The sequence below is a fragment of the Pteropus medius genome, unplaced genomic scaffold, assembly GCF_902729225.1.
Source record: "Pteropus medius unplaced genomic scaffold, Ma_sr-lr_union100, whole genome shotgun sequence".
In the NCBI taxonomy this organism is placed as follows: domain Eukaryota; kingdom Metazoa; phylum Chordata; class Mammalia; order Chiroptera; family Pteropodidae; genus Pteropus; species Pteropus medius.
In genome coordinates this window covers 13,293,314-13,312,185 of record NW_024354503.1, presented here as the reverse complement: position 1 = coordinate 13,312,185, position 18,872 = coordinate 13,293,314, and the positions used below count along the sequence as shown (strand labels likewise).

At 39.2% G+C, this 18,872-nt stretch overlaps 1 pseudogene; it reads left to right on the top strand.

Moving 5' to 3' along the window:
• The first annotated feature begins 16,673 nt into the window (after nucleotides 1–16,673).
• Nucleotides 16,674–16,789, top strand: LOC120596438 (uncharacterized; annotated as a pseudogene).
• The last annotated feature ends 2,083 nt before the right edge of the window (nucleotides 16,790–18,872 follow it).

Here is an 18,872-nt window from a genome sequence, read left to right as displayed (position 1 = left end):
TGAAGTGGGGTAAGGACTCCCTTTTTCCTCCTCCTTCTTCCTGCCTGGAATGAGAATGCAATGCTGGAGGGTATTAGAACCCTGAGGTGACAGCATAAGCCAAGAACGACTGAGAGGACACAGGGAAAGCGCTTGGGCCTCTTGTAGTATGGCCACGGTACTGGCACTATAACAGTTCTAGAAAAACTTATTTATGGACTTCTAGTTACATGAGAAAAATATAAGACTTCTAAATTATTTATGCTACTGTTTTTCAGGCTTCTCTTACTTGTAGCTTACTGTAATTCTTAAAAGCATACACTAACACCCACTTCGTCCTCATTTGAAGAAATTGCTTAGAACAAATACAGTAAGGTATATTCGAAAGCTATCTCACAGAAAATATGACTGCTAATTACTATAGCGGTTCATTAATTATAAAAATAAAATAACCTCTTTGCATTTATATTTGTTAATAATCTTCAAAGTTCATGATGTTTTTACTTGATTTTCTCTTAATATACTTGTGATTAGTATCCCATGTCCATTCTATGCTAGGGGAAACTGAGGCACAAGAAGGTTAAGTGAATTCTTCAAAGTAAAACAATCTGCTATAAAAGAGATGGGGAGAGACTTGAAAACAGAGTCCCCTGGCTTTCTGGGGGAAGGATCTGATATGCATCTCAATTAAGCCAAACTAGAGTGATTTAACTGATGATGTACCTTGGGCTATAACTGGCCTCCAACCAAAGGCATTGAATCTTTTTAACTCTGTATGGACCATCCAGGACTGAAAGTCAGTACAGTCCAAGACAGGCTTATTTATAGGAAGAAAGAGAAGAAAGAAGGGCAACTTGTTGCCTTTTGTGTCCACAAAATTATTCATTCTTTCCTCTCTGCTCCACAGTGGAGTAGTGTCAGTTGGTTGTGGATCTGTCTTCCTAGAGTTTCCTGCTCAGCTCCTTAAGAGCTTTATTTATGTATCTCTGGCAGGGCTTCTTGGTACAGTTGTGTAGGTTGGTCGCTACACAAGCCTGCCTGACTGAGGAGAATACGATCCACATTCTTCAAGCAGTGGGCCCCACAGGATTACGATATACCAAGAGGAAGTGCTTTTTTCTAATTTGCACACAGGTACTCTGTGGAACAGTGGGATTCCTGCCCTTGGCACCTGGAACACAATACAAGGTGCTTATTTGATAAATAAGTAACCCCCAAGTGATTGCTTCTTTCTGAAGGTCATTTTGATCAGGTAGTATTAGCAACAAAATGTTTCTAGGGTGGGAGTTGGTGAGTGAAACACACACTTAAGATTTTTCCTTCTTAAGTTGCCACAAATACAGAAGTAGAGCAGCAAGAGTCAGAGACTACAACAAAAATAAAATGAACAGTCGCCATTTATTAAACATTTTTTACGTGTTAGATTAAAAGTACTTTATGTTAATTACCTCATATATCCTTACAACAAAACTATGAGGTAGGTTCCTTAATATTCTCATTTTAAAAAGGAGGAAACTGGGGTTCTGAGAAGTTAAGCAAACTATTCACACAGCTAGTAAGAAACAAAGCTTGGATTTGAATCTAGGCTTGTCCAACTTTAGATCTTTGTATTTTGTCCCACATCTCCTAAATATGTGAATTCTTTGTCATTAGTGCAGGTCTAGAAAAGACAATAGTATTCACCAATTAGTTCACGGGCTCCTCTAGATTTCCCACTCTTGCTTACAATCAGGTCAAGGCCACATGATTGAGTTCTGCCAATGGGATGCAGGTAGAAGTGATGCACAACCAGCTCCAGACATGACAACTAATAACATCCTGGGTGAACCAACATCCCTCTCTTTGCCACAATGTTGAGATCTTAGCATCTCAAGATGGAAGGAGCCTGGATCCCGGAATCACTGCATGGAGGAGAGTTGCCCTCCAGAGCTACCCAATCCACAGTTGACTTTATGTGAACAATATATGACTCTTTGTTGTGTTCTTGGAGCATAGTGCAGCCTAAGCTAACTAATATAGTAGATACAAGAAATAATAATTTTATACATTTACTTTATGTAATTATTCATATTGCACAAAATATTTTCTTGATCTTCATAATAACCTTGAGAGATCAGCAGAAATTATAAGCCCCATTTTATAGGCTAGGAAACTGAGGCTTAGAGAAGTGAAATGATTTGTTCAAGACCACACAGTTGGTAGGTGGTCAAACCAAGGTTATGTTCTTGGTATTTTTCCCACACTCTGCAATTTTATAACTTCCTAGCTTGATGTTATAAAAGCAAGCAATAACCTCAGAGGGAATGAGGGTCCCACTGTATAGAGTTCTGCAGATTAAATTAAACACCTTGAAGGACTAAAAGTATAGGTAGCCAGTACAGACAGGTGTAGTACATTCCAATGGCTCATATTCTTAAGTCAACAAGCTGCAGGCGTCCTGTGGCTGCTCAGACTCCTGGGTGGTCCTGGAGGGGCGTCCTAAGCCTAGCTCTTAAGCAGTCCAGTGTGCAGATCTCCAGTCTGAAGCACAGGCCTTGAATTAAAGACAAAAAGTCGCATGCTCTAGGTGAAAATCCTCAGTATCTCCAGGAGAATCAGGGGCCCTCATCCCCTCACAATGGTAATCATTTTATTCTTTAGAGAATTCTTCACAGTATACAAAACATTTCACTCTCCATTATCTCATTTAATTGTCATGAAACATGATTATGCATTTATGAGTGTGTGTGTGTGTGTGTGTGTGTGTGTGTGTGTGTATGTACGCGCTGAAACTCAGAAAGATTGGTTCGTTCTAAAATAATGACAGGGTTCTGCCTCTGAGAATGAAACCTGACATTTATTGAGCACATGCCATGTGTATTATCTCAATCCTACAAGTCCTCCGAGGTTGGTATTACAATGCCTGTTCTGCAGTGAGGAATCTGAAGAATGAGAGTTTAAAAATTTGTTCTAAGAAGGCTCCCAGTGAGGATCTGTGAAGCCCATGGAAGAGTTCTCAACAAAGACAAAAAAGGGAAGAGATGGAGGATAAAAGCAAGCAATTATCCCATCCTATATACAAGATGTGCCACAAATACCTAAGTAACATCTAGTAATTTTATTAGCCATAGTCAATTCAATGCTCTTTAAAATCTACTGTAGTCTTACCTCCTCTCAATGGAAAAAGATCCACAATCTATGTGGTCTTTTTTACAGGAAGTAAAGTTTCCATTTAGTTGACCTCCAGTAACCTTTTTATACTAAGAAGAAGGCTGGAATCTCTTTGTTTAGGTGTCTTTTTCATGACTTTGTAAACATTAATCTTGTTCAGTCTCTTTTGCTGACTAAAGTCTCCAAATCTTTTTTTTCTTTCTAGGTCAAGCTCCTGCGATTTTTATTTCAGAGACTCGATGAGCTGTCAATAGCCTGAATGTGACAAAGATCCGTGTCACCTCTGCTTGTGGTTATTTGGCATCCTCCCTCCTTGCTATAGTAGAGTCCTCATTTAGCATCATTTTGTGTGACTCTCAGGCTATTGAGACAGGGGTCCATCCTAAAACTGAAGGTTTTCCTGCAAGGCCTCCAGCTACTTAGCTCCAAGGCACTGTTCACTTTGCTCTCCGTGTAAATACCTCCTTAGCATTTGGCATTGAGGCAAGATCGTGGCCCTGTGCTTGACTCCATTCATTCATTGATTTATTCAGAAATATTATTTCATTCCTATAATACTAGCTACATCTTAGAAACTCTATTGGTCTCTGAGAATGAATTGGCGAATAAGCCAGGTCTGTCTTAGTTGATGGGGACATACCATATACATGCAAGCTACTTTGGAAACCCAGGAGTCACTGTTGACTCTTCCTCTGCCTTACCCCCAACGTTGCAATCAAACACCAAGTTTTATCAATTTTACCTTTGAAATAATCATCATACTCATCTCTACTTCTGCATCCCAGGCACCACTCCCCTAGTTTATGTCTTTCATACTATTTTTGTTGATTATTGCAATTCCCTCATAACTAGTGTTTCTGAACTGGTCTCATCCTCCTTAATTGCTTTCCCACACTATAACACAAATGATTTGCTTAAAACATACATCTAACTAAACCACTCACTCAAACTTTTAAGTGGCTCCCTTTTGCCCATTTAACATGGAATACAAAGTCCTTGGCCCTGGCTTGTACCTGCCTCTACAGCTCTGCCACTTAGTGGACGCTCTTGGCCACCAGGCTGATTATTCAGCCCTTTGGTATTGGCTGAACTTCAATCCTCTTGGTGGGCAAATGTTTTTGCCTCTCCCTTGTGCAATCTTTTCCCCTGCTCCACCACATCTCTGTCTTTGCTCCTTGCTTCCTTTGTAACTCTTGCATCTGAATAACCCTTATTCATTCTTCAAGGCTCATTTTCAGGCCCAACTCCTACAGAAAGCCTTTGATACTTCCCTGTCCACTCCATGATGGGTGCCTTTTTTTCAGTAGGCCCATGCTATCCTTTGCACATCCCTATCATTTATCCTAACAAATGGGCTGATGGTTGTCTTCAGTGTCTTTGTTTCACTAGACTCTGGACCCCATAAGGAGAAGGGCCAAGGTACTTGGCACACAGTAGGCCCCCAAGAAACTTGCCGAATGAGTAAACAAACAATTTCAGTGTGGTGACTCACTCCCGCTAGGGAGTTTGGAAGTTGCTTTAAAGATAAGACATGGAGATGCCTGTGGAAGGAAGAAGAGGAGCTTGTGGGATGGGAGTGGGGAGAACAATACAGCCCTAGTTCCTGTTCCTGTGACTTTATGCTCTGCTGGCCTAGAGGTCTTAGAGAAAGGAATATTTTTACCAGGAACATAATAATGATTCCACTGAACTGAAATTTAAGATGACCACTGGCCAAGAAGAGAGTTACTGTGTTGGTTGGAGTGAGTGATGCTGACTACTATAGGGAAACTGGACTGGGACTCCACGGTGGAGGCAAGGAAGAGAATGTCTGGAACATAGGCAATCCTTTAGGGTGTCTCTTAGTATCACCATGCTTCATGATCAAGGTCAATGGAAAACTACAACAACCCAATCCGGGCAAGACTTCTAATGGCCCAGACCCTTCAGGAATGAATGTTTGAGCCACTGAGTCAAAATGGACTGTTAATACATGTAATAAAGTGGCTGTGACCAGCTGTGGTGCTTGTTGAAGGCCAAGGAATGTGGAATGGGTAGTAGAAGAAGGTAGTTATAAATACCAGCTACAACCCGTGACGTGTTACAGAAACGAAGACTGCAATTGCCATGAGAATTCCTCCTTATTTTGTTATGAACATGTTTGTGTGTGACAAGTAAAATTAACTGTCACAACTCCTCTCATGTTTTCTTCCCCAGAGGGACATATCTTTCCCTGATTGCAGCAGGCCTTGACCAAGAGCTAATCTTCCCTTAGGTCAACTGATTTCTGTCTCCTTGGTGCCAGGAAGGAGCTGAGTGATTTCGAAGAAAATATAGTCAACAGCATTCAAGAAGAGTGTATTGAGAATTTACCAGAGTGAGAGGCTGTGTAGACTAATGAGTCGGCTACCGATTCTACCCACAAGTGGTTTTACAGTCTAGTAGCAAAGCAAATACATTTTTTTTGTTTTGTTTTTGCTATTTCACAGTTAGATTTCTCTACATCAATACAATGTTCATATATAGTTATAGGGAGAGCAAACACACCTCACACATACTTGTTTGTGCGGTCTGAGTGCCCTGGTCACCAATGCCCATTACTGCCAGTGACCGAGAGCCGGTTTAATATAGGTGCCTTTGCCAGCAGTGCCACATCCGGGAAAACAAGCCCCTTCTGGGCTTGGAGGGCTTAGGTGTGAACCACCAGAATGCCAAGGCCCTACTGCTGCCCCCATGGGCCCCTGTTCTCCTACTTTTCTTCTTAGTCATCTTCCTTTTTCCCTAATGACCCATATCAGAGGCTATGCAACTCAGGAGGCAGAACAGTATATGCAGAACAAGTGGAATTTCAATCCTAGCTTTTCAGGGGAGGTCAGCCCCAAATCACCATGCTTTTATGATAAAGAGCCTTAAGAAGTCCTCACAGACTATTTAATAGTATGAATCAAGAACTTCAAAAATGTGTGCACATTTCTATTCTTACAGTGGGAGACTACTCAGAATAAAAAGGAATGGACTGTGAATACGTGTAATAAAGTGAATGAATCTCAAAATAATTATGCTAAGTAAAAAAAACCAGAGGTAAAAGAGTGCATACTGTATGATTCTATTCATATAAAGCCTTGAAAATGCTAACTAATCTATAGTGACAGAAAGCAGAACAGTGGTTGCTGGGCAAGGGGGTGGGGTGGGGTGGTTGAGAAGAGAGAGATTACAAAGAGGCTCAGTGAAACTTATGATGGTGATGGATGTTCATTATCTTGATTGTGGCAATGGTTTCATGGGTGTGTACATATGTCAGAAATTATGAGATTGGGCACTTTAAATATGTGTAATTTATCGTATGTCAATTATATCTTAATAAGGCTATTTAAAATTTTAAAAAATGTGTGTACATTGTGACCCAATAATTCCATTTTAGTCACTCTCCTAAGGAAATAATTGAAGTGCTCAATTTATGTTCAAGATCTTCAGCACCTTGTTTAGCACAGTAAAAAAGTTCAATAAGGGGGCATAGTTTAAAAAATTCATGCTTAAATAAATACCAGATGATGATGATGGAATTCTGTGTATGTTTCTAAAATAACAGCATCTTATTTACTGCGATGAAGAAAATGTTTAACAACAGATAGTGTTCACTGGAAAGCCCACTTACAAAATAGTATGAACATTATGAGAGCAATACGTTACAAAATACATATGTGTCAAAGAAAGACTAGAGGAACTGTACAAAATACCCAAAATAGTCATTTCTAGGAAATGGTGGGGTCGTAGGTAGTTTTAATTTTTCATCTTAGTGCATTTTATGTATTATTCAAATTTTCTACTTTTGAAATGTATCACTTTTCAAAGTAGAAAACAACCTAAAGCAAATCTCTTTCTCTCTCATCTATCTATCTATCTATCATCTATCTATCTATCTATCTATCTATCTATCTATCTATCTATCTATCTATCTATCTATCATTATCTATCTCTGTCTATCTCATCTATCATCAGTCTCTCCAGTGTGTGTGTGTGTATGTGAAGGTGTCACAGCAAGTCTGTTCTCTGTGGAGCCTTCAGGGGAAGGGCCTGTCCTTCTCGTCATCTCTTCTCCCCCTGCCAACTAGGTGCTGTCCCTTGACCACTATGAGCTCTAGAGGATTTAAGAATGCCTAACTAGGGGGCTTCCAAACCTGTTTGGGGCCCTGGCACTCCTCCTCTGCCTGGTTAGCTTACATAAGAGGCCACTTGCTCCCAGTGCTATAAGTGGCAATGACGGAGCAAAGAATGACTGCGGCCAGGCCGTGGAAGGGGCCTAAGCATTGGGGAAGGAGGCAAAACTTGGTCTTTATAGTTCCTTCCCAGCTCTGTTTCCTCTGGTTAAGTGCAGCTTTTAGATGCACTGAGGAAGCAAAGCAGTAGCCATGGTAGACTTGCCCAGACCACAGGTCTATTATCTTCCAGCAAAAACTGTAGCCACAGGGTGGGGAGGCTGAGTGCAGTTTGGGTGTGTAGGTCAGCCTGCCTTTCCTGACCTCCTTCTTCATTTTTCTTCTCCTAGCAACAGAAGATGAGGAGGACTGAAAGAAATGCTTTTAGCTTCATACTTGAAAGCAGGATGGCTTCTTTTGGTTTGGTGTGCTGCTCTCTGGGTTGCTAGCTGGCTCTGGTGGTATTAGTTCCTGATCTGGACCAATAGCTAAAATCAAGTTTAATGTAAGAGATCTGAGGTACTTTGAAAACACACCAGCTTCTTCCGCCAAGAATGGCAAGGTTGGAAGGGCCAAGATACCTGCCTCAGGCAGCTGCAACTGATAGATTGTTGCTAAATAAACAATGGGGATGAACCAAGACCAGGAGGGTCTGTGACCTGAAAATTAGATTTGTTTAACTGGGTCGAGAGGCTTGTGGGGGCAAACCCAGGCATATACCATAGGTGGCCTTGAATATGTGGGGGGATAGTAACAGATAGGCTGCCAACCTCCATGAGTCGCAGTTTACTTGTCTGTAAAATGGAATGTGGACACCCATTTTGTAGAATTCATTCACTAATCCATTTATTCTATAAACATTGATTGAACACATACTATGTGCCAAACACTGTGCCAGAGACTGGAGACACAACAAATTAAGTAGACATGGCCTCTAGTTCCTTATGGTTCTTTCCTATTAGGTTGCTGGGAGGTCTGGGGATTATATATATATGTGACCATGCTGACTGACATAGTTGATGCTTAAGAAATGCTACTGTTGCCACCAAGGCAAGGACTCTTGAAAGGGAACAATACCTCGGCCCAGGTACTGAACTTGTGGCCATGAGGCAGAAGCCTAGATACTAGGTCTGGTGCACTAGCCAGTGAGGGTTGCTAAAGAACCTTCAGGAGCGAGTAAAGAGCTAAGCTATAGGTAAAGGAATGTGTGGGATCCAGGCTGTCATTGAAGAAAGGTTTTAATTGGCTGCTGGAAATAATTCTTCTGAATGTATGTGTATAGATGTTATTCATGTGAGTGGATGTTCATTTTATATATCATTCCACTATTTAAAAAGCATTCATTCATTGAAGAAGTATTTATTCAGTGCTAGGCACTGGGCTTATTGCTGAGGAAGAGATAAAGGAATCTTGACACTTTGCACTCCAGGATCTTGCAGTCTGGTAGGAAGAAAAGGAAATGCCTGTAAGTAGCCTTAAAGTCCAGGATGAGTGAAACAGGCAAATGTGTAGGAGTTCAGAATGGGTGAGAATGGTTTGGTTTGGAGAGATCAGGAAGTTGCCGACTATCTTAGAGCAGATGAATGGATATGGGGCTTTAGGTAGACTCTGCCTCAGGGATGCTCATGAAGAGTGAGCAGACAAGACCTGGTGAGTGGAGGATGTGATGTTCATTCATTGACTATTTCATTCATTTAATAGATATTTACTGAGGGCCTATTTCCAGGTAGTCTTCTAAACTCTGGGGACTCAACAGTGAACAAGACAGAAAACAGTCTCTTCCTTATTATAGTTTGCATTCTAAAAGAGGAAGACGAAACATAACTAATAAGTTAAACATAGCAGCAGTTCTCAAACTTTTTGCTCTCAGAACTCCTATATATTCTCTAAAATTTTTTTAAATTAATTTTTGTTTTTCAATTACAGTTGGCATTCGGTATTATTTTACATTAGTTTCAAGTGTACAACATAGTAGTTAGACATTTATATAATTTAAAATCGATCCCCCCTTTAAGTCTAGTACCCATATGGTACCATACATAAGTTATTACAATATTATTGACTATATTCCCTATGCTGTACTTTACAGCCCCATGACTATTTTGTAATTGCCAATTTGTACTTCTTAATCCCTTCACCTTTTTCACGCAGCCTCCCAACCCCCTCACATCTGGCAACCACCAGTTTGTTCTCTATATCTATGAGTTTATTTCTATTTTGTTTGTTCTTTTATTTTGTTCTTTAGATTCTACATATAAGTGGAATCACATGGTATTTATCTTTCTCTGCCTGACTTATTTCACTTAGCATAATACCCTCTAGATCCATCCATGTTGTAAATAGTAAGATTTCATTCATTTTTATGGCCCAGTAATATACCATTGTATATATGTACCACAACTTCTTTATCCAGTCCTCTATTGATGGGCTCTTAGGTTGTTTCCATATCTTGGCTATTGTAAATAGTGCTGCAATGAATTAGTGTTTCGGATTTCTTCAGATAAATACTCAAGTGGAACTGCTGGGTCATAAGGTTGTTCTATTTTTAATTTTTTGAGGAACCTCCATACTGTTTTCCATAGTGGCTTTACCAGTTTGCGATCCCAACGGTGCACGAAGTTTCCTTCTCCACATCCTTGCCAATACTTGCTTTTTGATTTACTGATGATAGCCATTCTGACAGGTGTGAGGTGATATCTCACTGTGGTTTTAATTTGCATTTCTCGGATGATTAGTGACGTTGAGCATCTTTTCAGATGTCTATTGGCCATCTGTATGTCCTCTTTGAGGAAATGTCTATTCAAGTCTTATGTTCATTTTTTAATTGGATTTTTTTTTTTTTTTGGTGTTGAGTTATATGAGTTCTTTCTAAACTTTAGACATTAGCCTCTTACCAGGTGTATCATTGGTGAATATCTTCTCCTAATGGGTATGTCATCTTTTCATTTTGTTAATGGTTTTCTTTGCTGTGCAAAAACTTACTAGTTTGATATAGTGCCATTTGTTTATTTTTCTTTTGTTTCTCTTGCCTGAGGAGATATATCAGAAAAAATACTACTAAGAGCAATGTCAGAGAGTTTACTACCTATGTTTTCTTCTAGGTGTGTTATGAGAACCCCTATATATTCTTAAAAATTATTGACGACCTAAAAGAACTTTTGCTTATGTAGGTTAAAGCTATTGATATGTAATATACTAAAAATAAAACTGAGAAGTTAAAAATATTTACATATGGAAATTTAAAAATAACAATATACTAATTACATTTTAAATAATGTGTATTTAGTGAAAAATTACTGTTTTTTCCCCCAAAACAAACAAAAATTTAAAGAAGGGTGGCATTTTTCACATTTTTGCAGATCTGTTTAATTTCTGGCTGAAGTAGAAGACAGCTGGATTCTCATCTGTTTCTGCATTAAACCTGTGCTGATATATTGTTTTGGCTGAAGTATATGAAGAAAAATCTGCCCCATACAGATATGAGTTGGAAAAGAGAGGAATATTTTAATAGCTTTTCCATTTAATCGTGGATGTTTTTCTTTGATATTACACTAAAACTCAAGTAGTAGTTTCTTAAAGATTAGTTGTAATTTTGAATTTAAAACCGTATCAGTACTCTATTTCATCATAGTCCATTGGTCTATCTTGTACTTTGAATGTATCTTTTATCCATGCATCATAAATTGTCATTTGGAAAGTATGGGCACACTTAGTTACGTAGATCATCCAAATGTTAATGCACCTCATTATTCAATAGCAAAAATCATCTTTACTAATGTCCATATCAATCTCATCAGAAAAGTTTCTTAAATATTGAGAAGTGGCAGAAAATTTTCAAAAATTTTAATTTTTACGTGAAAGCTAGTATTTTATCTTTGGCAGCAGATACCATCAGTTATTTTCCAGACAATGCCTGTCAAATACCTAAGTCCAAATGACCATAATTTGTCAGCCAGTCATTCCTTCAAGTGGAAATGAGATCCATGAGAAAAGCAGCTAGTTGAGCTTGCAACTCGAACAATTACACAAGTCCTTTTTCTTGAGACAACTGGCATACTGGAGGTGATAGAAGGGCTTCACCCATATTTCTCAGAATATTAAAAAGACAAGTACCTAAAGCTCAAAATAGAATAAAATTAATAATTTATGCCATTTCCTTAGAGACAATCTTAAATGAAACTAGCACCATTTTTATTGTGTGCGGCAGTAAGGGATACAATGGCATATAGTTCAGTTTTGGTGCCACTGACTTGATTCACGTGAAGGTGCCAAAAGTTTTACCCACCACTACCTTTGTACCAGCAATGCAAATGCCAACACAATGAAAATAACAGCAAATAACATCTTAGTATTATCATGAAAATAGTTTGAATGTGTCTAGGAGACCTTCAGGGGTTTGCGCACCACACTCTGATATAGGCAACCTATCATATAGACTGGTGGTAAGGAAAACTGAAGGAATTATAGCAGGGAAGAGTTACAGGAAGAACAATGGGGGAAGGCTTGCAGTTCAAATTGGGTAGTCCAGGCAGGCTTCAATGAGGAAGTGACATTTAAGCACAGGCTTAAAAGAGGGAAGGGAGTGAACCCTGTGGTGTCTTGGGGAATGGCAGTTGAGGAAGAAAGAACAGCTAGCACAAAGGCTCTAAAGTCAGATACACATTTGGCGTATTGAAAGAATAACAAGTTGGTCAGAGTGGCTGGAGGAGTGAGTGATATGGGGTGGTAGAAAATGAGATCACAGAGGAGACGAAACCAGATTCTGAGGGGCCCTTCGGGCCATCATAAAGTATGTGGGCTTTAATTTTGAGTTAGCTGGAGAACCACTGCAAGGTTCTGAGTAGAAGAGTGGCACGATTTGTTTCCTTAGCAGGAGAAGATACAGCTGAAAGCTAAGGTATGGTCAGATTCCATATTCGTAAGGTTTGCACTTTATGTGCACATAGTGTGTGTTTAAAAGAAGTATGTTGGATGAGAAACTAATCGTCCATTAATTTCAATAAAGCTGGGAAAATAAAGTATGTTGGATGAAAGAATGTCCTACATTCCTGTACCTATCAAGGAACACGTCTGTGTCAGCCAGCTTTTGCCACAGTAACAAATACCCCCAATAACTCAGTGGTTTAAAATAGCACTAAATATTTGTTTCTTGCTTATATTACTTCTATTTCTTGCTTATATCGTATATACTTGGTTGCAGCTCTGGTGGAGTAGGGAGGGGAGAATAAATATTTGAGAACAATAATATACTCTATAAAGACCACTCTGAAGGTGAAGTGTGTCCATAGTCAGCTAGCTGAATTAATGTATTTGACCATCTCTTTTGCTTATGGGGCCTAGCAAGGGCCATCTTACAAGAACGCTGCTGCCAGAATTGACTCATTGGCTTGTGTACGCAAAAAATACAAATGCACAGTCCTCCTTTCGTGACTCATTCCAAAAGAAGGGCCAAGAAACCATGGCCTTTTCACCCTACGAGCACAGAGCTTATTTCACGGTTGCTCGACCCTGAACACAAGTGTTATGTTTGGGGCCATAAATGGGGCCAAGCTTGGTGATTTGGGAGAGGGTCTCACCCACAATAGGTTCTTCAACCACCAGTATTGGAACCAGGTGGGAAAGGGGGCTTGTTAACATCACAGATTCATGAACCACCCTAGGAATCTTTGGCAGTTGGGTCTGGGACTTCTTTAGGCTTTTGTTATGCCTTATATTATTAAGAAGGGCCATCTTAATAATATAAAGTTAGAAAATGAGCTATATCACAAGAACCTACTCCTAGCTGTTCTGCCATTACCATTCTTCTATTCATGTGGGAGTACCTATAGATTGGACCCTGGAGCTGGTACCAGACTATGCACCAGACCACGTATCATTTGGGATGTGAGTGAAGCAACTTCAAACTCTAGGGAACCACCTTACTTTGAAGTTGCATCCATGACCTGGTCAGGTCACCAGTCACACTAGCCATCCTCTCAACTTTATACCTTTCTCATGTGGATTCAGCTGACTGCTTGTCTCATATTAAAAGGAAGCTTCTCATAGAATATCACCTTTCCCTGACTCAGATCCTTTAAACTTGCACAGCCTTTGTGTCTCAACACATCTTACTTTTGAGAAATGCTTCCTTAAAAATATCTCAGCTACCAGGACACCACACATGCCAGGTTCACTTCTTTTGGGTGGTTTTATGGGACCAGAGCCATTGCCTCTTCATCACTTCAAGTGATTAAAAATGGCCTGTAGTCTGGCTCCCCCTCCTTCTGACATTTATGGAAGTTTCTTCTTTTCAGGACTCACCAAGTTCAAGCAGCTTAGGGACACCTCCACTGAGGCGCTGTTTGTGATCAAGAGTGATTTATAGTAGCACTAAAACTTCTCACAACAGACAAATTAATACTCAGATGCCTTTTCAGCACCTCCTTTGAGAAAAAGAGGTTTTGACCTGGGGCCAAGATGTGGGAGGCAAGATGTTTCCCTCCAACTCCATTGGGTGGCAGGCTCTGGGATTACACCCAGCTTGGCCTGAGGTCTTGTGCGCTCCAAAACTGGTCTCTGCTTTTGACTCGGTTTCTGTCTTTATTTCTCAGTTTTCGTTTGTGTGAATTCATTGTTCTCTAATAAAAAGAACACCACGGGAACACGCTCAGGGTCAGGGAGACAGTAAGAGTTTTGAGTGTTTGTATATCTGGGTTTGAGCCAGGTTTGCTTTTCCTCCTTAGAGGACCCCATCAGTAATTCTCAAACACTCTTCCTTTGGCGAAAGTGTAACGTTATTTTGCTAAAATTCCAGTTAAGTCCTCGAGGTTTATAATTAGAGCTGATGAGAACTTCTCCCTGTCCTTTAGTAAAGAGAACGCAAGACTCTGGGGTCCTGGCAGAGGAAGCTGTAGACGGGCTCAGCAAGGGGAATATTGAGAAAAAGAATAAAATTCCACATGAGGAAGGGCTAACTTTCAAAGATCATGTAAGGTAAAGGCAGGGATTTTAAGGAGTGGGATCTCAATTTCCATATCTTGATGTGGGATGATTAGAAAAAATAAATAAATAAATAAGTGAACCCTTCAAAAAGGAAGTAGGAAATAAACTGATTGATGTCATGAGTTTTCCCCCTTACCAAGTGGCAGAGTTGGGGAAGTTTTAATGACAACAGATAAACAGAAAGCTTCGAAGGCATCCTCTAAAATGTGTTCCCGCCTAGAGTTTCTGCTGTTCAGAAGCACTGTGTACCAAGCAGGCGCCTAACAACTATTAGAAATTCAGATGCCCAAGCTTGACCCAGGTTATTCTGATTCAATAAGACTGAAGAGAGTCCTAGGAATCTGGATTTTAAGTAAATTTCCAGATAATCCTGTTGCAGTAGGCCTTGTGTTTGGGAGCTGGAAAAACAGAAAGGTCAAGATTATTGGTTCATAAACTTAGTTGATTCTGCTTGTCTACCCTGAACCCTGGCTCCCCATCTTCATGACGCTGGACTCAGAAATTCTTCTATGCTTCTATCCTAACTAAAGAGAATATCTCAAAACTGATGTATTTTGGGGTGCAAGCCTTTGTACACAGATTTATTTGCTATCATAATTTAGAAAAAGGCACTGCTATAAAACTAATGTCTTTCAAGAGAAAAATGATTAAGTGACTGTGGTAACTGCTCTTAACAGAATGCTCTGCAGACATTAAAATTAATGTTTGCTAAACTGTATGATTATAAGAGAAATGCTTATGATATCACAAAAGCAAGATACTGATTATAAAATGCTTACAACTAGGTTGTAAGGGGAAAATCAGAGAGAAACAGCAGGTAAGAAATACAACAAAACGTTAACTAAAGTTGTCTTTTAATGGGGGTCTTTGTTTTCGCTTTTATTTACATTTTTAAACATTTTAAAATGATTTATTATTCTTTTTATGTTATATTACATATACACATGAATCTATATGCATAGATATAGTTATATATTTTTAAAATGAAAGAATTGGGTGGATTTGGTTAAGAAATAGGACCCGGTACCATAGTGTAGGTGATTGAGGCAAACCTGTCCCTTTGACTAGGAGTAAGTGGATGTGCGAGTCAGTAATGTGTGCCTGCAGGTTGCATATAAGCAATGTTATTATTGGCCAGCAAAGAGGTATATACATATTAATGTCTAGGCATGAAGCTCTCTCCCTGCATAGAGATAGGTGGGTGCCATTTCTAAACACAATAGACTTTGAATTTGGTATGGGATCCTTGAAGTCTAAATTTCTGAGGTTGTTCTAACTCCAAGGAATACCTCGGATAAAGCTGCAAAGGGTAGACTATTTTTAATAAGCAGAGCTGCCTCCATCCTACTCAGAAAGCCACTAGTCACCCTGCAGGACATAGATGCCCCAGAAGAGCCGCATAGCTAGTCAGATAATAGACTCTGAAGCTTTCCAGCTAAATAAGAATGATTCTTGCCTCTTAGGACAGGAGCAGAGATGAGCTCTTAGGCCAATGCTGGTTGCTTGAAGTCTTGCGTTGGAAAAAAATTGTGAGCCAGTGTGGGGATTAAAAAAAACAACAACCAAAAACCCCATATCAAAGCACTGTCATTGCCCAGGTTGGTGTCAGGTGTGTGCTCTGTGCCTGGGGAAACTCTTTGTTGAACTGGTCCTGGTTGTTTCTGGACATTGTGCCTGCCCCTACTCTCTGCTCTGAGCTACCAAGATAGAAGGGCTCCCTGGAAAGCCCAGATTTTCTCTCCAGGCTCACCTGGCCTCAGCAGTATCCCCAACAGAGCTTTCTTACTTTTCATGGTCTACACCCTTGCTCTTCTTAATATTATCATGAAAGCTAAACTGTCCTCCTTGAGCCAAATCACTGACCAGCTACACTCCTATGCCGAGGTCTCCTGGAAAGCCTTTTGACTGACTTTATTATTTGCTCAGAACCGAGCAGAATAAAAGTTTTTTTAAAAAAATAAGGTTGCCAAGTTTTCAAAATACCTCTTCCCAGCCTTCAGACAAGTCCTCATTGACTTATTTAGCAACTTGTTCAAAACATGTTCTGGCCAGTACAGTAGCCACTAGCGACACATGGCTATTTACATTAATTACAATTAGATATAATTTAAATTTTAATTTCTTAGCTGAACTAGCTGTACTTCAAGTACTTAATAGTTAAGCAGACATTGCACAGAGAAATTTCCATTATTGCAGAAAGTTCTAAAAGTTTTGTTGAGTTCCATTATGATTTCTTTTATCTATCTATATAATTTTTTTTTAAATTTCCAACCCATGACAAATTAGGAATAGCAAATTAAGGAAGTGGTTCCATAGTGTAGTGGTTAGCACGTCTGCTTTACACGCAGAAGGTCCTGGGTTTGTGTCCCAGTGGAGCCACGGTCCATGGTCTATGGCCATGCCACCCTGAACAAGCCCAATGTCTGATCTCGGAAGCTAAGCAGGGTCGGGCCTGGTTAGTACTTGAATGAGAGACCACCTAGGAACACCAGGTGCTGTAGGCATAAATAATAATAAATAATAAAAAAGAAAAAAAGAAAAGAAAAGAAATAGCAAATTAAGGGTAAAGAAATGATGACAAGAAATGACCTGATATAAAAAGAAGAGACAGGATGATTAGAAAGCAAAACACTCACTCATTTATTTAATCATTAAACAAATGTTTACTGAGCAACTATATGTGCTAGGCACTGTTCTAGGTGCTTAAACTACGTTATTGAACAAGAGACAAAAATTTCTGCACTGAACCAGTAAAACACACCTCTTCGAGGATATTTAATGTGGAGACCAATGTGTTTTCTTCGATATTCTTGGAATTGTTCCAACAGTTAACACTCCAATAACTGATGTTTATCTTGAATCACCAAGAATAGTTAATACATTTTAAGAAGGCAGCAAGAATATACATTTTAGAAAGATTACTGTTCAAGTGACTAAAGGAGTTAGTTTCAATTATTTGAAAAAAAATCTGGATTGTCTACTCTTTTTCTCTGTTTGAATAACTGTTATTTTATATGTAAAAATAATAATAATAATAAAAAAAAACACCCGCCTGTTATTTTATGAGCTCTTTTTTGCAGATAAGTTTATACTGACCTTTCTTTCTATGCATTTTCATGCTGATATAATTTGCTTTCCAGTTCTGTCCCTTGATACTATGTGACTCTGTTTAAGTCATTTGAACTTTTCTATGCCTCAGTCAGAAGGAGAAAAAGAAACAGAACTAACACAGACATAACAATGAAGTGCCTGAGAATTAGTACGAAGGTTTTGAGAGAACTTTCTGAAGCAAGCAAGGACCACGTGGAGTTTGATAAGTCTTTATGATTTCTCTTTTCCCCCCACTCTCTTTGCTGTCCCCTACATAAAACCCATAGTGAATTCTCTTCTTACTCTTCATAACTGGTGAAAAAAACAGAAGCCAAGTAGTAATAAGCTTAAATATTTCCTTAGAGAAAGAATTATTCAATTCTGGTAATAAAAAAATTGTGTCAAAACAGGTGAAGAAGAAGTTAAGAACGCTCCGGGGTCTGTAATGCATAATTCTTTCAGGTGATGGAAAGTTTCTGTGAAGGAAAGGGAGATATATATCTATACTGCTTTTATAAAGTGTAGGTCAGAATCAGGGCAGAAATCCCTAATTTAAAAATGATGTCAAGAACAGGGTCCAAGATCATTGATGAATGGGAGACAGGATGATGTAGTGGGGCAGGGAAATTTCCAGCATTTGGAGCCAGACAAATCTTGGTCAAATTCCAGCTCTAATACTTATTAGCTGCAAACCTCTAAGTGACTAAACCCCTCTGTGTCTTAGTCTACTCATTTGGAAAGTAAAAAGGATAGTGATAATGCACACTATATCGCAAGTGTTCAGTGAAATAAGCTATGTGAAGCACTCGGCATACAGTAGGTACTTATATTAGTTAAGGTAATACTAGGTGTTGTCATAGTTAAATGCTAAATTCCAGTGGTTTAATACAATTAAAGTTTATTTATTGTCTATGTAATAGATTAAATGGAGAAAGCAGAATGCTTTCTTCCATGTGGTCATTCAGGGATTCAGGCTTCCATTTTATGACTCCTCCAACCACTGGAAGCTCAAAGTATTCAGCTTCCAAGTGGCAAAGGGAAATGAGAGAGTGAAGAAGCCTTATTTGTTTTTTATGAATGCTTGCTGGCCTCAGAGGTGAGACTCATCCACTTTCATTCACATTACTTTGATGAGAACTATTCACGTGGCCTCATCTGGGTACAAAGATTGCTGAGAGATGTAGTACCAGCTTAGCAGCCACATCTTAGCAATAACTCTACACTTTGGAAGAGGTGCCAAAAGGTTTTGACCTACAGGTAGCCATTTTCCAACGCTCGATAAATGGTAGCCCTTCCTACATTACTTTGTATGAAACACACAGTCAAAGAGAAGTAATTTTGCTGGCTAAGAAAACTAAGCATGCTATAAAATATTGAAGGATACAGGAAAAAAGTCAAAATTCAGATGATAAAACTAGATGAGTAAACTAGTTTAAAGTTTCAATAGTATTTTGGATCGTGTTTTATTTGGTCATATTTGAAACCAAAGAGTGTAAT